We start from the raw sequence: 23,130 nt of genomic DNA on the forward strand, positions 1-23,130 counted from the left end.
GATGATAAAGAACGCTGCTGTCCGCATCCACGCCAAAGTTTCTATGTAGACAAATGTTTTCAGTTCTCTTGAGTATGTATCCAGGAGTGGCACTGCTGGCTCATATGTTAATTCTAGGTTTATCTCTTTGAGGAACTACCAGACTATTTTCCACAGTGGCTATATCATTTTATATCTTCACCAGCAACACAAAAGCATTTCAATTTCTCCATAGCCTCACAAAAACTTGTTATTATTTTTAAAAAATATTGTAGTAGCCATCCTTGTGGTTATTAAGTGGTATCTCATTATGATTTTGATTTGCATGTCCTTAATGACCAGTTTTGAGCCGACTTTTGCGTACAGTACGGGATAAGGTTCCCACTTTGTTCTTTTGCAAGTGGCTTCTAGCATCTTTGTTGGAAAGAGTGTTCTTCCCCATTGAATACTCTGGGCACACTTGTTCTTTTTGACCATATATGTATGGGTTTGTTTATGGGCTTTTATTTTTACTTCATTGGTTCATACGTCTATCCTTGTGCCAGCGTCACACTGTCTTGATTACTGTTGTTTGGTAGTAAATTTTGAAATTGGTAAATGTGAACCTTACTTCGTTCTTTTTCAAGATTATTTTGGCTATTTTGGTCCCTTGAAACTCCATATGAATTTTACAATTATCTGATCAATTTCTAGACACAAGTTAACTGAATTCTGATAGGTTCTTTCGTTGAATTTGTAGATCAGTTTGGGGAGTTTTGCAATCTTACCAATGTTAAGTCTACTGATCTGTGAACATGGGATGTTTTTCCATTTATTTAGATTCTTTCATTTCTTTCAAGACCATTTTGTAGTTTTTAGAATCGAGTATAAATTTTGCTCTTCTTTTATTAAGTTTATTCCTAAATATTTTATTCTTTTTGATATTATTGTGAATGGATTTTTCATTTCTTTTTTTCCTTTCTTCTTTTTGTTAACTAAAACAGTTGACAATTTTATTTTCACATTTCACAATACAAATGAAAATTGCTTTTTTTTTTTTTTTTTTTTTTTGGTCCCACTACTCCCCTGCAAAAACTATTCTCTCTTTGATAGGAAGGGGGGACAAGTCTTCCTGGTTATCCTGTTAGAAAACACCCAGAGTCACAGCACCTTGATCTCCTGGTGAAGTACAAGAAGTAATATAAAATGGATATAAAGAGGTTCTCCCTCTCCTTATCTGTCTGATCGAGTCATTCCTGGCTGAATGGGTACCATCATGGGACAGGTGGGAGGTCTCATCGCTGCGGGTGCAGGCATCATTGGCATGTGGCCTTCCATAGGTGGCCTCTTTCCAGGAGCGGGTCCCACTGGCATCATCCCAGGGGAGGAGGACCCATCACTGGCATCATGGGAGGGCCCCTCCATATGGGATGCTGGCATCATACCAGGGCAATGAGGACCTGGGAGACTGGGTGGGGGGGGGGAGGTGGGATCATTGCCCCTACAGGAGGAGGAGTAAAGAATGGAGTAGGAGGTATCTTTTCTTATTGAAATGCAGTGGTTGTATTGTGGATCAGGCTCTGAGCCTGCTCTTCCATCCACTTCTGATAGTAGCCTTTCACATTCTCTGGGTTTCCTACCACTGACTACAGTGTATCTTTCTCACAGATGGAGAATCATGGGTGAAGTATGTGTTGCAATAGTGACAATAAACCTTAGGTATGTTGCTTTGCAGGCCGTTGGCCACTCTGTCCCTGATTTGTTTTCTTAATTTCGGATTATTCATTGCAAGTGCATAGAAATACAATTGATGTATTTTGATCTTGTATCCTGCAATCTTGCTGACTTGGTTATTAGTTCTAATAATATTTTTTAGTGGGTTTCTTAGGATTTTTTTTTAAAGATTTTATATTTTATTTGACAGAGAGACAGCCAGCGAGAGAGGGAACACAAGCAGGGGGAGTGGGAGAGGAAGAAGCAGGCTCCCAGTGGGGGAGCCTGATGTGGGGCTCGATCCTAGAACTCCGGGATCACGCCCTGAGCTGAAGGCAGACGCTTAACGACTGCGCCACCCAGGTGCCCCTCTTAGGATTTTTTATATACAAGATCATAGTATCTATGAATAGAGATAGTGTTACTTCTTCCTTTCAGTCTGGATACTTTTTATTTCTTTTGCTTAACTTTTGTCCTAAGGAATGGTCTTAAGAGCTCAGAAAGACTAAAATGTACCGGACCAATCTCTGGAGAGAAACTTAAAATGTACCCACTGTATGCTCAGCATGCTACGTGGTGATCATGTTTGTATCCATTTATGGAAAACAAAATAAAATATGTGAACATTCATGGTGCCCTAAAAGTCTAACGGGAGTGTTCTTTTCATTCTTCTCCTCTCAGGCTAACATGTTTCCTTTTCAGTGGACACTTATTGAGAACTTCTTTTTGACATATTTTCTAGGTATCTAGGATATGGTGCTGAACAGGAGTGGCCAACACTGAGCTCAAAGTCTAATCAGGGAGATAGACAAGCCAAACTGATGATTATATACTCATGAGAACAACACATTTTATGGGAGGGATGTACAGAGTGATAAAGGGAGCATAGAAAAGGGGAAAGGGAAAAAGATTCTCAATGAAAGCAGATTGGATTGGGACATCTTGAAAAGTAGGCAAGGGACCCAAGTGTGTTTCAGATACACAAAGCCCCAACTGGTCCTCCACCAGGACCAATTCTCCAGTGATTTCTCCTTTCCTATTTGATTAGTGTGCAAATAAGAGTGTGTAGACCCCAGTGGGAGTCCTCCGAGGACCCTGAAAGAGTAAGTCAAAGAAAGGAGAAATAGAAAGAACGGTTGAGGCCAACCAGGAAGCATAAACATGACTTCCTCTTGGCTTCTTGAGAGAAATTACTCATCCTGTTATTCTTCTCTTCCCAGCAACCCTCTTCCCTTGGCCTGTCATATGACTTTGTTCTCTGGCATTCTGCTCTAGTCAGAGCAAGGGGCCTCAGTTCAAATCCTGCCTTAGGTAGCCACAAATGTCTACTTTACTTTGTTCAGTTGAACAGGCCACAAATGGACCATCAAAATGCCTGATTGTAAGGTGGCCAACCATGCTGGTTTGCTTGAGGGTATCCCAGTTTTACCATGGAAAGTCCTGCATCCTGGGAAGCCCCTCGGTCCCAGGCAAACTGGAATGGTTAATCACTCTCTCAGTATGTCTAGACAGGAGCAATCTTCAAAGGAGTTTCATTCAACATCTGAAACCAAAGGTTTTAATGTATCTGGGAGCTACTATGTTCTATTGATGATTAGCTAAGACTCTGAGGTTAAGACCTAGGATAGACTTTCAGCTCTGCCAGTTACAGTTTCCAGGCTTTGGGTCATTTATCTGTCATTCTGAGCCTCACTTTTCACATCTCATAGCACTGTTGAGAATTAATTGAGAGAATGCCTGCAAAGTGCTCGGCACAGGACCTGGAACATTGTAAGGGATTGATAAATAATCAGTACTCTTGTTCAGCGGTCAGCAAACTGAAGACAGTGGGCCAAATCCAATCAGCCTCCTGTTATTATAAATAAAGTTTTATTGGAGCTACATCCATGTGTTCACACATTGTCTGTGACTCCTTTCAAGCTATCAAGGCAGAGTTGAGTAGTTACAATAGCTGCAAAGCTTAACATAGTTTCTGGTCCTTTATAGAAATAGTTTGCTGATTCTTGCTCCTATGAATATCACCCAGGGCTGTTAAAGGAGTCCTGACCAGGAAGCCTGGGCTCCAGTGTGACAGGCACTAGCTCTGTGACTTCAGGGAGATCACCCGACTCCTCGCTTGGCATACAAGTAGATGATGTATGATAAGGCCCACCCATGTGGCCAAACTTCAGGGACCTATATTTTGAACCTATAAGATGGTTACAGAAAGAAGTTCTGTGGAAGGTGGGTGAAGTGTGCAGTGAATTCTGTCTTTGATGCCTCATTCTTGAATTCCCCAGATTTGATGAGGTGTTCCCTTCCTGAGCTGCGCCCTTTACAGGAAGTCCCAGCAGCCTTCAGAAGGGGGCGGGATGAGCAAGCTCGTCCAACCCACCTGAAAGTCTCTGTCCGTGGCTCTGGAGAAGCCAGGGGCTGTGTCCTATCCCACAGGGAGCCTGGTTTCTGGTGTGAGGAAGCGTGAATCACAACCCACTCCTACCCGGTCTACCTGCCTACAGGGGGTTGTGGAGAGTCACCCCGATTTGCTAATGGTAATTTTTAAGTGGCTCTGAGCCACCTCAGAGGTCTGCCTCTACTCTCCTGAAGTGCTGATTACAGAATCATGTCCTCTGGTTTCATAACTGGACAAAATGCACATTAACAGATAGGAAGAGAGAGGGAAAAAGGAAGAGAGAGAGAGAGAGAGAACCAGGCTCTCAAGAGATTTCCATACATAATAACTCATTACATAGGAAACTCCCACCAACTCTTTAGATGTAACTCCATTTTATAAAGAAATCTCTTTCTCCCCTTTTTTTTCTTCCCCCCATTCCAAATGCTTTCCCTCATTTGTCTCCCTAAACACTAGTTTAAGGCCTTCTCCTTTGAGAACCTACTCTGGCTAAACCAGGCCACCCATCCCTCCCTTCTCTGTGTGCTTGGAGCCTCTACCCAGCACCTCCTCACACCTGGTCTGGGTTGTTTTCTGAGAGTTCTATGGGCATTTGTCTCCCCTTCCCAGGACTGTCATTTCCACAAGGGTAGGACAGGGCTGCGCTGTCTACCTCATCTGCACGCCTTGGGGGTTTGGGCTTGCGCTCGGCACAGCAGGAGTCGGGGGGCCTGGTAGAAGGTTCTCCTCACCTGCCTCCAGCCAGTTCCAGGGCTGGGACTTCCCATCTCATCCAGGTTCTGGAGGCTACATTTAAACCTCTCCTACACCCAGATTTCCTTTCTGAATTGTTATCCTCGTAGGTGGGTTGATTCATCCTGCCCTGCTCTTTCCTTAAGGCTGTAGTACGACAGGGCTGGACTTTTTCCCTGAGTAGGATAACAACGTCAGAGCTTGGCTGGTGGCAGCATTTCCCTAATGAATTAAAAAAAAAAAAAACAACCAACTGTACTGTCACCACGGATGAGTGCTTATCTGCCTTGTTCTCTTTTTGCAGAATAATTAACATTCTGTTGCTCGGAAAGCCATGAATGTCTTGGGGATGCCTAATTGCGTTTATCTACTGGCGCTCTTCTGAGTCTCTTTACTTTGGTGTCAACTTTTATTTTGATTATATGGGTAAAAACCAACCCTTTTTAATTTTATTGTTATTTTCTTAAGTTTATTTGAGGGAAAGAGAGAGCGTGAGTGTGGAGGAGGAACAGAGGGAGAAGGACAAGCAGACTCCCCTCTGTGCATGAAGCCCGATCTCCCAAGACCTGAGCTGAAATCAGGAGTCAGACGCTCAAGGGACTGAGCCACCCTAGCGCCTCAAACCCTTTTCATTAAACTAATGTGGCTATTAATGATTACCATTCATGTTCTAGCAGAAAAAACACACAATCAAAAAATAGGGTGTTCACTTCCTGCACTTTCCTGGGCAGCGTGTGGAGTGGCCCCTGGGAACTTTGAAGGCCGCACGGACATTTCTCCTTCCCACTGAGGAGTGGGAGGTGTGGGCCAAGCTAGTCGGGATCATTCTCGCACTCACTTTTTGTTGGGCATCTGCGAAGTACTAACAGATGAGAAGACAACACTTTCCACCTGGATGATCTGTGGTCCTCACATGGACTTTGGGTGTTCTAGTTTTTCGATTCCTATACAGCACACACCTGGTTAACCAGGCTTCCTTAGAATTCACGTGTAGTTGGACACTGAGAGGAAAAATTCACTTTCTACAAAGCAAAACACATGGGAGGTGCCAGGCATGAGGAACCATTTGCTATTCCCTGAACCGGTCATACTTTCCATGGAGGCGGTGCTTTGTGCCGGGCCCATAAAACGCCCTAGGGACTGACTACGGCTGATGACCACCGTGAAGCCAAGGGGCCAATGAGCTCTGGGGTGGGACGTCACCTTACCTAATTTGGGTGTATCTCCTGTGACCGGCCTGCCCCACCGACCCTGTAACTACAAGGGAGTGTGAACGCGAAAGGTTTGGGTGGCTTTTGGCATTTTGCTTTGTGTCCAATATTATCTACTCCTTCTGACAAACGGGGGCCAAAGGGCTATTTGCTCTTAGGTAAGCAAGTAACCAAAGTTTCATCTTACAGAGATGTGCACATTTTTGGTAGACAGGCTCATTTGTAAATGGTCCAATGAGTCCAGGAAAGCTTAGAGAAGCATTTTTGGTGTTGCCTTGAACCTTCTGGTCCCAGTGCCCCAAATACGGGGCATAATTCATAACATGGCTCCCACTGCCTGCATTTTTCTTTTTTTAACCAACACACACTTCGCCCTGTGTGCTAGAACTTCTGTGCTGCCTTTATGGCCAGCTTCTTATAGAATTTAAGACTATTTTTAAGACTTAAAACAACATTTCCTACTAATTTGGGGTACTGTTTTGCTCTTTGACCTTGTGGTTTTCCAAGCACAGGCAGGCATTAGCAGATTTGCTGCAGGAAGCTGCTGCAGATGTGGGAAGAATATGAAGAAAGTGTGAAGCCAGAGGAGGAGGGGCTGCCCCACCCCTGGCTCGCCAACTTGGTATAGGTTGGCCGGGTTGGCAGTGGCCTGACCCACCTCAAGGCCTGGGGCCGTGCTCGCCTGGGCTCAGGGCAGGGCCCCAGCAGAACCTCCATCTTGTCAGTATTTGCCTCTTACTCTTTAACTCCGGCCCCAGCAGAACCCGGTTTCTCTCAGAAAGTCTTCTGTTTATTCTGTACTTGCACATGGAGATCATGGACATTGGTGAAGAGAATCCGACAGGAGGACGTGGAATGATTCAGAGAAATAGCTCCTGAAAGGGTGGCAGGTGATTCTTCAGGGAGTCCTGCAGTCCTGCTCTGGTGGCTGGATGGAGGGACTCCAGCCCCACTGTAGCTTCTAGGCCAATGTCCCATCAGACTAACCCAAATTCCCTTTGCAGAATCGGGACAACTTGCCACTAGTGTATTCAGGAGAAAACATTACTGGGTGTTAGGAGCTGAACTGGGTCTCCCCTTCCCCCCACCATTCATTTGTTGCAGTCTGACCCCCTAGTACCTCAGAAGGTGACTATATTTGGACATAGGATCTTTAAAGAGGTAATTAAGTCTAAATGAGGCTATGCAGTGGGTCCTAATCCTATATGACTGGCATCCTTAGAAGTAGCGGAGATGAGGACACAGATAGACACAGAGGGAAGATCATGTGAAGATGCGGGGAGAAGGCAGCCATCTACAAGCCAAGGAGAGAGGCCTCAGAAGAAACCAACTCTGTTGACACCTCAGTCTCAGACTTCCAGCCTCTAGAACTGTGAGAAATTAAATTTCTGTCGTTTAAGACACCTAGTCTGTGGTATTGGTTATAGCAGCCCTAGAAAACTAACACGCTGGGTCTGGTGCTCCTTATTTTTCTGGCAAGTAGGAGCTTCTTAACCAATTCCAGGTGTTCTGTGGGACTTCTCTTCTGCAGTTCTTAGTGACATTGTCCTTCTTGTCCATCAGTTTTTCTTTTTTTTTCCTTTAATTATTGAAGTCTTATTGACATACAATGTTATATTAGTTTTAGGTGTACAACATAGTGATTCGACAATTCTATAAATTACTCAGTGCTCACCACGAGATATGTAGTCACCATCTGTCACCAAACAACGTTATTATAATATTATTGACTCTATTCCCTATGTTATTCTTTTCATCTCTGTGACTTATTTATTTTATAACTGGAAGTTTGTGCCTCCTAATCCCCTTTATTTCACCTCACCCACCTCCCCTCTGGCAACCATCTGTTTGTTCTCCATATTTAAGCATCTGTTTGGGGGGTTCCTGACTGCCTCATTCGGTTAAGTGTCCGTCTCTTGATTTGGGCTTGGATCATGGTCTCAGGGTCATGAGGTCGAGCCCCATGTTGGGTTCTGAGCTGGGCACAGAGTCTGCTTGGGATTCTTTCTCTCCCTCTGCCCCTCATCTGCTGTTCATGCTGTCTCTCTCTCTAAAAAAAAAAAAGTGCTTTTGTTGTTTGTTCATTTGTTTTGTTTTGTTTTTTGGATTCCACATGTAATCTTGTCTTTCCAACCAAAAAAATTTTTTTAAAGATTTTATTTATTTATTTGAGAGAGAAAGAGAGACAGAGAGCAGGAGCAGGGGGAGACACAGAGGGGGAGGAAGAAGGATAAGTAGACTCTGCGCTGAGCACAGAGCCGGAGGAGGGGCTCAATCTCAGGACCCCAAGTTCATGACTTGAGCCAAAACCAAGAGTCAGACGCTTAACTCGATGAGCCCCCCAACGCCAATCAAATTTTAACACAGAGTTTTACCCCACTTTTTTATTCTTTGCATTCTTTTCCTCCTGCTGTGCTGGGAAAACCTGGGACCGGAGATGAAGAGACTGAAGCCAAGAACATTGTTATCAAGCTGTGTGACCTTGGGGAGGTCACAAAAGCTCCTGGGCCTCAGACTTCTGGTCTGTAAAACCAGTGGTGGAGCGGGGGCTCTTTGAAGCCCCTCCCCATCTCTGACAGATACTCCTGAGTCTGCCATTAACCTCTCATGGACACTCTAGTGAGCTCTCTCTTTTCTCAGGTTGCTGATTTCTCCCGTTCATAAAGTAGTGAGAAAATTCCTTCTTGCTAATATCTGTAAAGGAGGCCCACAGAAAGAAGGTCCTCTCAGAGCTCACATGTGCTAGTGAGAAAACCAAGAAGTATGGTTCCAATTCCTGGAGTAGACCTGAAATTCTAGAGCTGTCAGTTAAGTTCCCAGTGCTGCCTCTGACTTCCTTTGTTCAACAAGACAAGTTAATGAATTACTTTTTGTTTCAACATAGGCAGTGGTTGAGGTCAAACGTTCCTTGAAACCTGGATGATCATGGAGATGTAAAATAGTGCAAAAATGAATTAATGAGCAGTCCCGTGAACCTGGCACCTATTCCTGGAAAGCTCTGCCATTTTGGCAGCATGGCTCAGCCAATGGTTTGGTGTTGAGTCTGGGTCCAAATGAAGTAGGGCTCTTCCTCCTTTTCCCCATTCCAGCGCAGCCACTCAATCCAGCCTTGAATGCTTTGTCAGCTTATCTGCTGTAACAGGTAGAGCTCGTGTCATTCTGGCACACACCTTGAGCCCATCCTAGGGTTTATTCACCTGAAATCGGAGGCCGCTAACCATCTTCCTGATGAGTGCCCCGTGGCTTCATGTTTTGCTGTGTGCCTCTCTTTAATTCTGTGTAGCTTAATGCAGCTTCAAAAATTTAAGTATTTCCTGATCTATTCAGAACCATAAGGATACACAGTATCACATATAAAAAGACTACATGACCCAGTTGTAGACTCCAGAGAGCTTATGGTTTCCCCAGGAAGATAAGATACATACATGAAACAATCTGAGAAAAGTCAGGAGGAAAGAGCTATAGTCCCTGTTGTGCTGAACAGAGTCTTGAGTGCTCAAATGGATAATTGAGTCAGTAAGTTCCGGGACTGGTGAGAAAAGAGAGATACTGGAGATGCCGCAATTTTAGGAAAGAGAAGATGTGGGCCTTGATCTACTCTTGGCATTTTTAGAATGAGACAGGTGATACCAATTTATGTGGGCATTTCAGGTGCTGGAGGATCAGAAGAATCCCCTAGACTCTGATGGAAGTGAGACATTGGGTTGAGGGAGAGAGATCTTAGGAGAGGTAAGAATTAGTAGAGAGAAGGGCCAGCGATGGAAAGTGGACTTGAAGAAACAGCCTGTTTAATTTGGACCGTGTGAGATGGTTTCCAAGAAAACACCCATCCCCTTTCTCCATCCCATACCTTTTTCACTTTCCAGACCCTGATGTCATGACTCAGCACAGCTGCAGTTATGTATCTTTTCCTTTCCGCTTGAACCCCCTCAGCTAAAGTACCATTTTCTTGGCACCCAAAGTGGAGTGCACTGCCAGTGGAGCAGATGAGAGATTGATTTTGGACTGTCAGCCTTGATGGAAAGCTGAGGGCTACTGCATGGCTTTCTGGGAGGTGGCCATTAAAAAATGGTGTGGGGTGGGTCTTCTAAGAGGGTGGAATTTGCAAAACTCTTTTCTAAAAAAATGGGCACTGGGAGACTTTCATCCTTTCTAAATCAGTCCGGACTCTGACCCCCTTTAGATGGAGTTCCAGGGTTTATTTCCATCCAGTGGGACAGGGATGCCATTGTGGTAGGAGTTAACGTGACGGTTTACCTGGTAAGGTCTGAGGGCTCCAGAGAAGAGATGGATGCTGGATGAGGCAATGGCCCCTACCAAGGTTTTATAGGAAACTACAAATCTAACAGGAGAGAACAGATTTTCTTTTTCACCCTGACAGGACAACTACTTCCTTGGAGAATGCCAGGAGCCATTGCTAACAGGTAACTTTGTTACTTAAAATATCATCGAGAAGAATTTGGGATGGGCCTTGGTCTTTCCTAGGTGGAGGAATGGACACCTGACCTAACGAAGGTTTCATTAAGACGAAGAGGATCATTGTTTCAGGGGCCTTAGAAATGGTACCTTCCTGAAATGCTGGAATATTCCTGTAAATTGATTCACCTATGCCCATCTCCTCCCAAGACAAGTGACAGAGGGGGAAGGTAGACCCATAGAGAGAAGACCATACGTGGATGAAAACACAATTTCCTTTTACGCTGCTGCCTCCATCTGCATTATTTTGGGGCAGTTAAGGGTTGGCACGGCTGGTCACCACTTTAGTTCTGGTCTGTGATAGCATACCAGGAACAGATGACCTTTGTGGCCCAGTCAACTCAGAAAGGCAGTTTTGCTGCTTCCCAGCAAATAACTGAACAATCTGGGTCTGATAGAATTTGGGCTTGATGTCCTTTCTTGTGAAATTTTGATATAAGAGGAAAAAACAGGCAATTCACTGATTTTGTTACCTTGTGAGAGGCAGTATACGGTGGCGGTGAAGAGCATGGGCTTTGAATTCACTTGACTCATATCTTGCGTCCCTTGCTTAAGAGCTATATGCCCCACACCAAGTTCCTTCCCTTCTCCAAGCCTCAGTTCCTTCATCAGTAAGACCGGGACAATAATCCTATCTAACTAAATCCAGACCTAAAAGTTGCTTTAAGAACTGAGATAATATATGTGTGGCACATGGTGATACACCCGGTGAATGACAGCCACTAGTAATAATGATTACTTACGGAAGATTTGGATAGGGAAGATATTCGGTGGATTCAATGAGATTGGCCATTTGGCACAGAAGTTCATTCTAATACTCATTATTAAAAACAAACAGGGTCACCTGGGTAGCTCAGTCGGTTAAGTGTCTGATTCTTGATCTCAGCTCTGGTCTTGATCTCAAGGTCATGAGTTCAAGCCCGCCTTGGGCTCCACACTGGGCATGAAGCCTGCTTAAAACAAACAAACAAACAAACAAACAAACAAACAAACAAATGTCAAAAACACTGGGAAGAGATATAAATAGGACAGATGTTCTTGACTTCCTCTATGGCCATATGGCAATAACCTTTGACCACTGGGCAGCTGACTGAGGCCGGCTAGCTGGCTTTCCCTACGCCGTGACCTACCCTGTTGTCTGGCTGGTGGCTAACACAATAGGTCTGAGTTGGAAACTAAATATAGCCCCTCAAAGACTATTTACTGATCTCCTGCTATATGCCAGACACTATTGTAAGAGCTGGGGATCCAGCAGTGACCAATGTCCTTGACCTTATGGCACAAACATAGAAGTAGCTACATGTAAGCCATTAACAAGGTCATTTCTGATAGTGATAAGGGCTATGGGGACATCTTCTTTTCCTCCAGACCCATATGTGAGAGGCTTTGCCAGAGCAAAGACTCCTGCTGATGTTGAATGTGGCTTTCAAGGCCACTGGGGCTGATTCCACTGCGCCTACTTATGCACACAGAAGACTCCAGAGCAAAGCTTCTGACTTGTGAGACATGAGGGCCCCTCTGAAATACAGAGCTCCACTCAGTGCGGGAGAGCCTTGCAAAATCCTTTTTCCCTCCTCCTGGGATTATGTGAATAGGTCTTATAACCTAAAAGGCCCCTTTGCAATAAAATTCATGTTTTTAACCAACTCAGTACTTTCCTGTCTTTCCCATTTGCACAGATCTCTGTTATTTGGAAGTTTAAAAAATGTGTAGAGTCCTCGGGATTACATGTTTCTTAGTCAAACCGAAATATGTTCCCTTTTTTATTCTCCATGCAGAAAAGTATCTCTGGAAACATATACCAACCAATGCCAAATGCCTGGGAGTCAGGAAAAGTGACACCTGCCAAACTTTTAAAGTTGGATTTTCATCCAAAGTGAAAATTAGGGAGCTGGCTCTCCTGAGCTTTGGATCTGTGACACAGGAAATTGAGCGGGCCCTGAACTAGAGGTCAGGGGAGCCCAAGTTCTCTGGAAGTTATTAGTCATGTTACATTGGGCAAATTGCTGAATATCTCTGGGGCCGTTTCCGCATCTGTCAAGTGGGACAATTCATGAGCTGCTGTGGGGGTAAAATAAGGTAATGCATCTATTTGCATGATCCATCCAACACCCTGGCTTTTTTGTTCCTTGACCTCACCTCCAAAAATCTCTTTCTGCAACCCAGTTCAGCCCTCCGCTCTCATGGTTACATCCTAGGCCATACTGTCGCCCCCAACTGCTCTTATCTCTAAAATTTGGTTTCAAGGATTCCCTCCTCTGAGAATGATCTATTCTTTCGGCTCGCTGGCACCCACACTGCAGAATTCCCTGAGCCCCCCAGGACCATGCATCCACGGCCCCTATGGGGTCTGTCATTGTTCCTCTCTCCCTTTGGCCTCACTTCCCTTCTTGTCTACTCTAGAATCCGTGCTTTATCATAACCACTCCCTCTTTTCCCTGTTATTTTGGCACAATCACAACTGTAGTTGAGCCCAACTCTTCACGTTGCTGCAGCTGAACGTAATTGGGGAAAATCACACAATGGGGCAATTTTTTTTCCCATTTAAATGTCCATGACCCCTTACCTTAAATATGCATTCATCGCAGCCTAGCTACCCCATTATGTTTCCCTAGTAGGGTTGCTTTGCAATTCATCAAAGTGGCTATTTTATACTCTCTTCTCCTTTCTTAAAACTCCGCTGTCTTAAAACTGCCACTGCTGGTGAACCTTACTGCATAATTCAAAGAGAGTTGAAGGATTGGGACAGAAACACCGTCTTTCTACCATCCAATCTACCAGCCTCTCCACACCTGTATTCACATTCTCCATCTTCCTCCCACCACAGAGGGAAATCTGCCCATTTTTGCCCAGAATTCCTTCCCTTCTCAGCAACTTCACTCCTGTGGTTAACTCACCTTCTTTCACACATCCATCTTCTCTCTCCTGGATCCGTTTCCCCACGTAGAAACATGCTGTCATATCTCCACCTTAACACAAAACAACATACATTCCCTTTTGACCCTGCATCCTCCTGCCATCCCAGTTCTTTGCTCCCTGTCAGTGAGAACCTCCTAGAGAGGTGTCTACACTCCCTGCCTCCACTTGGCCACCTCACATTCGCTCTTCAGCCCACCGCTGTCTGGATTCTGCCTCTACTGTTTCACTGAAGCCGCTCTGTCTGGGTCACCGATAACCTCCATCCTCTTCCGCTGTCCTCTTACTGGACTGTTTCTCAGCATCCAACAAGATTACCTCCCTCCTCCTGCTGGAAACAGCCACCTTGTTTAGGTTCCCTGATGTGCCCTCTTCTGGTTTGCTTTTAAACCTTCTGGTAACCCCTTCCCAGTCCCCTTGGTCTCATCCGCCTATTACCCAGTGTCACCAATATGCTGACGACTTCCTAATTAATATCTTCAGCTTTGACTTCTTCATTGAACTCGATTCACATATACAAACACAAACGAGACGCCTTCACCAGGATATCTATAAGCCATCTCAAATGTTAACTTTCTAGAACAGAATTAAGGACTCCTCCCAAAACTGGTTCTTCTACAGCATTTCCTACTTTGGGTTAATTGGCTGTCTTTTCCCCTAGTCTGTGAGCTCCTTTGGGGTGCTTATTCATCGTTGTATTTTAAAAATCGTCAGTGTGTGGTAAGTGTTGGTGCTTAGCAAGTATCTGTTGAGCGAGGGGTGAAGGAAAGAAGACACGTGGTTCATCTTCAACTCCACGCCAAGGAGAAGGGAGGTCTTTGGTGTCATGGAGAGAGACATTCATCCACACTGTCCCTGGGTGAGGCAGAGACCAGGCTCTTGTTTGCCCCCTCTGGGGTGAAGGAAAGTAAGCCAGTGAGTGGCAGTTAGGATGAGACACTGTGTTTTCTCCGTTACATGAGGAGATCTCAGGTGGCAAGGACTCCTCAGCCTGGGAAACCTGTGGACCCACCTGTACACAGGTGAAGTCATTTGAGTGTGCACCTGTAAAAATGGGGTTAACCGCAGCTGGCTTCGCCATGTCTTCTTGCCTTGCTCCACCCTCGTGTGAGCTCCTGTGCTATTCCCCAAACACCTGCCTAAGGGTGGTGATCGTGTGTGTTTAGAAAAAACTCCAGAGACCAGGCCTGATTTCGGCACAAGCCTCTAGCAGGGGTTCTCAAACTTGACAGCACTTTGGGATCACCCGGGAGTTTTTGAAAGACGTGGATACCTGGGCCATCCTGGAGATTTTGCTTTAATTGGTCTGGGTGGGGACCACAGATTGGTATTTTTAAAAAAGCTCCTAAGTGATTCTAATGTGTAGCCAGTCTGAGAACCCTGTTCTAAATGGATTAGATGGAATGTTCCTTTCTTGCTCAGATGGGAAGGAAGAACCTTGTCGGCAAAGGGGTAGAGGACTGGCTGCTCTGGAGGCTTTAGTCATGGTTCCCTAACCCTACCCCCCACGCCACCTCCATCAGGAGACCCCATCAGGACTTTTCCTCCAAGATAGGGGTCAGCACACTTTTCATACAAAGGGCCAGAGAGTAAATATGTTAGGTTTCAGGGGCCATTTGGTCTGAGTCATAGCTACTTAATTTTGCTATTATAATGGGAAAACAGCCATATGCAATATGTAAATGCACAAGCACATCTGTGTTCCAAAAAACTTCATTTATGGACACTGAAATTCGCATTTCATACAATTTTCACATGTTATGAGATAGTCTTCTTTTGTTTTTGTTTTTTTTTTTCAGCTATTAACAAATGTAAAAACCATTCTTAGTTTGTGCACCATATGCAAAAAAGTGGTGGCCTGGATTTAGCCTTCCAGTTCCCTGCTCCAGGAGATGAGTGGCAGCCACACTTCACAGCTTGATAAATGGCAAATGCCTTCCCACCTTCCCCTCTCTGGGCTTTCCCATTCTCCATTGGCAATGGTCAGCAAACCAGTTCTTCCTACAAGGAGTGTCAGTCAAGAGGAGAATCCTACTTTATCCTGAAACGAGAGCTCAAGTGTATTCAAGCAGGTGATCTTTAGAAAAGATAAGGCTTAGATTTTTAGCTCTTTGAGTCATGCATTTTCTCCAAGAGCTGAGGACATTGTAGCTAGAACTTTGAACAGACACTCTTCCTTATGGAATCCTCACAGGAAGGAGGAAGCAGCAAGAGAGAAACTTTAAGTGCTGAGAGAGAGAGAGAGTAACTAGAGTCTAGTTGTCTCATTTGTTAATCCTATCTTCCCTGACCAGATTTAGAGTTTGGAGCAGACACTGTTGGATGATGCCTACCTATGTCCTACTTCTTGCTGTCCACCTTCATGTCTTCAGAGGGGCCCTGTGCCCAGCTCCACAGGGTGAACCGCAAGTAGTCTAGTTAAGAAATAGATACCAAAGAAACAGTCCCTTTTCTCCTTCTGGTTATTGTCTTGGATGTCCGTTGATGCCTGCATGTTGATGCCTGGAACTGTGGGAGCTATGTTGGGACCATGAGGCAAGTTAGTCTGAGTAGGACCCACCAAGGATGATAGAGCAGAAAAGTGGAAGCAACCTGGATTTCTGATGACATTGTTGTGCCACTGAATGAATCAACTCTGGAGCTGCCCTGTGCTGAATAAATTTCCCTATTGTTTAAAGTCATTTTTAATAGGGTTTTCTGTCTCTTACAGCTTTAAACATTAAAACTCATAGAGAGGTCTGGAATGATACATCCTCCATAGCACCCAATATGGGGCACATAATGGGTTTCTAGTTGATTAAGGGAACAATTTAAAATGCATGCATCCAATTATTATCTAGCAAAACAACTTTTGGTAAAGAAGTCCCTCTGTAAAAGGGTTGCCTTCTTCCAGCATCTCTGCAGGATAGCCAGCTGCAGCTTAGTTACTTGAAGCCTTAGTGACATATAATAATAATTAGGAGGCCCCAAGCCCGTTTCAGCTGAAGAGCGTGTAGACTATGAGCCGACCCAGGCCAGTAACCAAGGCTTTGCTGGTGAATGCAGCATCTTCTGAGAATCCCACCACTTTGAGGGAAGGACTGATAACATCAACACACAATGGATCGGTTGGATAGCTGCAGTCACCCTGGTAACAGTGGGATCTACTTTATAGTTTGACATACAGTTGAGTTCCAATTGCTTTGGCTGCCCAACAAATTACTCCAAAATGTAGTGATGTAAACTACCATTTATTATGATCACAGATTTTGTGAGTCAGGAGCTCCGGGCACAGCGGGCCTACTCACCTCGGTGGGGCAGCTTGAAGCCTGGGGCTAGAAGCATTTGAAACATCACTCACTCGCCCACTCACAGGCCTGGTGGTTGCTGCTGGGAAGATTTAAGGATCTGAGGTTCCTTTAACCTCTCTCTCCTTATCGTCTCTCTATCTGGTCTCTCTAGTAGGGCAGCTTCGGGGTAGGGGACTTCTTACATGTCAGCTCAGGACTCCAAGGTATAGATCTGGAGAGAGAGAGAGCCAGATGGAAACCATGGTGACTTTTACAACCTAGCCTCCAAAGTTATGTAGCATCAATCCTCCCCCTTCTATTGCTCAAGGAGTTCAAAGGTCTGCCCGAGTTCAAGGGGAGGGAATACAGACTCCATTTCTTGATGGAGGAGTGTCCACATTATAGGACATTGTAAGAAGAATATGTGGGATGGGATATGAACGGGTTCATGCTCCAACCTGGACATTCACCATCTCTCTAGGACCTGTGGGGATCCCAGGAGGTGAAGGCAAAGAAATAGGAAGGAGGCCCTGCTGCTGACAGCTCGGCCAGTCTGCGTCCAGATAATGAGAATGCCCGCTCTCAAACTGCTTTGTCCCCGGTGGAGCTTGGATGGGTTCTTAATAATTTAGTGAGAAAGTTCCTTCAGGTTCTTGCCTCAGAGAAAGGGATGTAGATCTCTGTAGCTCAAGACAGCTCAGGCTGAAGTCAAACCCAGAGGAAGCCCTGGTGCTTGGTGACTGGAATCTTCTATCTTTGAGCTGTTGCCACAGATTCGAGTGGTTGTCAAGAGGCCAAAAAATGAATCAACAGGCGGATGCTGCCCGTGCAGGAATTTTTAGAGTTTATGAAGCATTTCAAGCTACACGTTTTATTGACAGATCATTTTAAACAAGCATTTGAAGTTCATTTCAGCTCACTAAGCAAACTATCAGTTACTGGAAACACACAGAGATGAGCGAAGAGGAAGGTGCAAGGGAGAGGAAGCTGAGTGGTGGTGGGGCCGGACCGGGAGGGGTGAGGCAGGCGGCCGAGGCGGGGAGCCCTCCCAGTGTGCTTTTAGGAGGCGGGCGCAGACCCTGACCGTGCTTCCCATGGGGAGCAGAGAGCAGAAAGGCAAACAGATTATACCCAAGTCAAAACAATGGTACTAGAGAGAAAAAGCTGTGTGTCTTGAATGAAAAGGAAAAGGAATGTTTCTTTTTTTTATTATTTAAATTCAATTAGCCAACATATAGTACATCATTAGTAGCGTTTAGTAATTCATCAGTTGCATATAACACCCAGTGCTCATCACAGCATGTGCCTTCTTAATGCCTGTCACCCAGTCACCCCATCCCCCTAACCCCTCCCCTCCAGCAATTCTCAGTTTGTTTCCTAGAGTTGAGAGTGTCTCATGGTTTGTTTCCCTCTCTGATTTCCTCCCAGTTTTCCCTCCCTTCCTCTATGATCCTCTGCGCCGTTCCCTATGTTTCACATATGAGTGAGATGATATAACTGCCTTTCTCTGATTGACTTATTTCGCTCAGCATAATACCCTCCAGTTCCAGCCACAACGATGTAAATGGTTAAGATTTCATCCTTGTTGATGGCTGAGTAATATTCCACTGTGTATCTATATACCACATCTTTATCCATTCATCTGTCCATGGACATCTGGGCTCTTTCCATAGTTTGGCTATTGTGGACACTGCTGCTACAAACATTGGGGTGCAGGTGCCCCTTCGGATCACTACATTTGTATCTTTGGGGTAAATACCTAGTAGTGCAATTGCTGGGTCAGAGGGTAGCTCTATTTTTAACTTCTTGAGGAACCTCCATACTGTTTTCCAGAGTGGCTGCACCAGCTTGCATTCCCACCAACAGCGTAGGAGGGATCCCCTTTCTCCACACCCTCGCCAACATTTGTTGTTTCCTGACTTGTTAATTTTAGCCATTCTGACTGGCGTAAGGTGGTATCTCACTGTGGTTTTGATTTATATTTCCCTGATGCCAAGTGATGTTGCACATTTTTTCATGTGTCTGTTGGCCATGCCTTCTTTGGAGAAACGTCTGTTCATGTCTTCTGCCCATTTCTTGACTGGATTATTTGTTGAGTGTTGAGTTTGATAAGTTCTTTATAGATCTTGGATACTAGCCCTTTATTTGATATGTCATTTGCAAATATCTTCTCCCATTCAATAGGTTGCCTTTTAGTTTTGTTGATTGTTTCCTTTGTTGTGCAAAAGCTTTTTATCTTGATGAAGTCCCAGCAGTTCATTTTTGCTTTTGTTTCCCTTGCCTTTGGAGACGTGTCTAGCAAGAAGTTGCTGCGGCTGAGGTCGAAGAGGTTGCTGCCTGTGTTCTCCTCTAGGATTTTGATGGATTCCTGTCTCACATTGAGGTCTTTCATCCATTTTGAGTTTATCTTTGTGTATGGTATAAGAAAATGGACCAGTTATTCTTCTCATGTGGCTGTCCAATTTTCCCAAAACCATTTGTTGAAGAGAATGCCTGTCTTTTTTTCATTGGATATTCTTTCCTGCTTTGTCAAAGATTAGTTGACCATAGAGTTGAGGGTCCATTTCTGGGTTCTCTATTCTGTTCTATTAATCTATGTGTCTGTTTTTGTGCCAGAGGAATGTTGAAAAAGAAAACCAAAGCTGGTGGCATCACAATTCTGGACTTCAAGCTATGTTACAAAGCTGTAATCATCAAAACAGTAAGGAATGTTTCTTTCATCAACATTCTTTTATTTATTTATTTTTTATTTTTAAAGATTTTATTTATTTATTCGACAGAGATAGAGACAGCCAGCGAGAGAGGGAACACAAGCAGGGGGAGTGGGAGAGGAAGAAGCAGGCTCATAGCAGAAGAGCCTGATGTGGGGCTCGATCCCATAACGCTGGGATCATGCCCTGAGCCGAAGGCAGATGCTTAACCACTGTGCCACCCAGGCACCCCTCATCAATATTCTTTTAAACACGATAAACCCAACCCCTTTTCCTACAACTTAAGCATTGTTGCAGTGAAACCAATATCACCAAAAATCAGATACTAGTGACAAGGAAGTTTTCTGTGTCACCTGTGTAACAATATTGGAAAAAAAGAAGCAGTATAGAGGGAAAGTGAATTCCTAAAGATAAAAATGCTAAACAAATCAACTTGATCTGGCAGACCTAATTAGTCTCAAGAGAGACTGATGCTTGGGTTCAGATAAATGGGATGGGAAGCCATGTCCAGGAGGTCCTGGAAACCAACATCTGGCCCAAAAGTGATGGGCATTGTTTAGGATGTGTTGAATAGCAAGTCTTCCTAAATTAGGACCTAAGTTCAACATGCACAGAGAATTTGAAGGTAAGTGTAATTTTAAGACCGGCAGAGCTAGTCTACCGTGAAGGCCTGATGAATCTCATCTAAGGGGGAGAGCCAAAGGCCAGACCCCTGGGAATAAAGCCCTAAAACGGGAAGATCAAATGAACCTGAGTGTTCTAGTTAGAGCTGTCATAGAAGAGAGTCCAAGGTCACCCAGAGTCTGACTTGGAGGACAAGAGAGTGTTTCCCTGGATTTTGGCACTATGAACGCTCTAACAAGTTGGGGTGCAGGCCCTCACACACTTGGGTATCATCAAAAAGTGACAACAATCCTCTTCAGTCAGGATGGCTGATACCAAGGAACTCAAAAGAACAGGAGTGATGCTCCCTCAGGGACAGGGAGAGACACTGGGGGATAGGTGACCACTGAAAGCCCTGTAGAGGACAGGCTTGCCTCCAACCAGAAAGGAAGCTAAGGAGGATTACGTGGTTGTCTAGGTAGGGGTGGTTCATCCCATTATTGTGATCTCCAGCTGCGATGGCCTAAGGTCCACGGACTACGTTATTGGTATGTATATATCATCTGCTGATTTGTATAAATACACATATAACTGCTATTCCTAATTCTGTGTAATCTCTTTCTGAGGACAGGGGAGACGCTGGGCAACAACGTGCCGGCAACAGCCGGCTCTAGCTGCAGGGAGAGAGACAGCGGCGCGGTATCGTGAGCGCGTCATCTCGCACATCCCTTTGGAAGATTCCAGGGTTTTGATCTTTAAAGTCTGGCCTGAAAGAAGTCAGAATTGATGTGAGAAATCCAAGGTTTCCAAGTGTCTCTCCCTCATCTTCAACTTTCAAGAGCTAGATTATAAAGATTAAACACTCATTTGTGTTGAACAAGACTCCTCCCTTCAATATTCTAATTTGGTTTATTTCATTTGAGTGTTCCTGACTGACTTTCTGTTTAACCATCCATATTTCCTTTTTTTAAAATTTAATTTAATTAATTTATTTATTTTAGAGAGTGAGAGAGAGCAAGTGGAGAGGGGGTGGGGAGCAGAGGGAGGGGGACAAGCAGACTCTGTGTTGAGCATGGAGCTCCACTCGGGGCTTGATCTCATGGCCCTGAGATCATAACCTGAGCTAAAATCAATCGACTGAGCCACCCAGGTGCCCCTAAACCATCCATATTTGCTTTTTAAATATGAAAGAGACTTTTGATGGCTGAGAAACTTCTAGGATCCTATTCCCATAGAATGCTCCGGAGAAGGCATTAGTGAGGATAAAGAAACACCAATGGGTAGGTTTTCATTTAGCTTGGATCCTGTAGGAAAAGTGAATTGTCCTCAGAAAGCACCCCTGGGCTCTAGGCCGGGCAACAGGTCCTGGAGGAGATGACCCATCCGTTGGAGTCAGCCAGTACCTGACTCTGGACTCTCAAAGATGATTCTTATGAGGTTCTGATATGAAGACTGAAAAATAAAGGTCACCTTGGCACTGGGAAGAGTTTAGAGAGAGGATATACGGCTTAGGAATAAACAAAGGAGGGCCACCTGGGTGACTCTTGGTTTCCACTCGGTTCATGATCTCAGTGGAGCCCCAAGTCCAGCTCAGAGCTCAGTGGGGAGTCTGCTTGACATCCTCTTCCTCTGTCCCTCCCCCACTTACGCTCAATCTCTCCCTCTTCAATCAATCAATCAATCAATCAATCAATCTTAAAAGAAAAAGAATCAATAGGAGCACCTGGGTGGCTCAGTCAGCATCTGACTTCGGCTCAGGTCATGATCTCAGGGTCCTGGGATTGAGTCCTGTGTTGGGCTCCCCACTCAGCGAGGAGTCTGCTTGTCCCTCTACCCTTCCCCCTACTCGTGCTCATTCTCACTCTGTCTCTCAAATAAATAAATAGAATCTTTAAAAAAAAGGAATAAACGAAGGAATTATAGGTAGGTTTCTCCATGGTCAAGTGTAGGGATGCTCTTTTTCTTAAAAAATATTTTCATAAATTCCCACATAAAGGTAATACCCAGTTTGGGGCGCCTGGGTGGCTCAGTCGCTAAACATCTGCCTTCAGCTCAGGGCATGATCACAGAGTCCTGGGATTGAGCCCCGTATTGGGCTCCCTGCTCCGCTGGGAGCCTACTTCTTCCTCTCCCACTCCCCCTGCTTGTGTTCCCTCTCTCACTGGCTGTCTTGCTGTCAAATAAATAAAATCTTAAAAAAAAAAAAAAGGTAATACCCAGTTACATCTGTAGTGTTTTTTTAAATAGGATTCCAACAATATTTATAAAGTAATGAGGTACTTAATATGTTCCGATCATTCTTCTCAGTACATTACATATGTTAATTCTCCACCACTTGCAAGCCGTGTGACCCTGAGCAAGGACTTCAATCTCTTCGTGCCTCTGTTTTGGCATCTGTAAAATGGGTGTAGTAATTGTATCTCCCTTATAGGGTGAATGTGAGGATTAAAAAATAATGGCTACCATTTGTTGAATTCATTGAATTCTTACCACATGCCAGTTATTATTTTAAGTCCTTTACATGATGATCTCATTTAAAAAATCTGTACACATGTAAATATTTATTTTATGGAAGTAAAATTGTACAGTACATAGTACTTTGTAAGCTGTTTTTTTCATGTAGAAAAACAACTGCCACATTTTGTGTCATTAAGTATTCTTATCTCTCATAACTTTTTAAAAAAAGATTTTATTTATTTCTTTGACAGAGAAAGACAGACACAGCGAGAGAGGGAACACAAGCAGGGGGAGTGGGAGAGGGAGAAGCAGGCTTCCCGCTGAGCAGGGAGCCCGATGTGGGGCTTGATCCCAGGACCCTGGGATCATGACCTGAGCCGAAGGCAGCCGCTTAATGACTGAACCACCCAGGCGCCCCTCTCATAATTTTAATGACTTCATAGAATGCCATAATATCCATGTTATAATTTATTCAACCAATTCCCTTTCGATGTAGTTTCTAGCTTTCATCTATGAGAAACACTTTCTAAAAAAATTATTATTATTAGAAACACTTCGACGAACAACCTCATCAGTGAAAGTTCTCCCACATTCATCATGATTTCCTCAGGATAACTTTCTAGAAGAGGAATAGCTGAGTATGCATTTAGAACAATGTCTTATGCTCTTCAGGCAACTTGTTCTATTAGCAG

The 23,130-nt window shown here is 44.5% G+C and overlaps 1 pseudogene; it reads right to left on the minus strand.

Moving 5' to 3' along the window:
• Positions 1-1,094: 1,094 nt before the first annotated feature.
• LOC123786157 (uncharacterized) lies at positions 1,095-1,744 on the minus strand (annotated as a pseudogene).
• Positions 1,745-23,130: the final 21,386 nt, after the last annotated feature.

This window comes from Ursus americanus, chromosome 7 (assembly GCF_024610735.1).
Source record: "Ursus americanus isolate L20-20 chromosome 7, mUrsAme1.1.p, whole genome shotgun sequence".
NCBI classification, from domain to species: Eukaryota; Metazoa; Chordata; class Mammalia; order Carnivora; family Ursidae; genus Ursus; species Ursus americanus.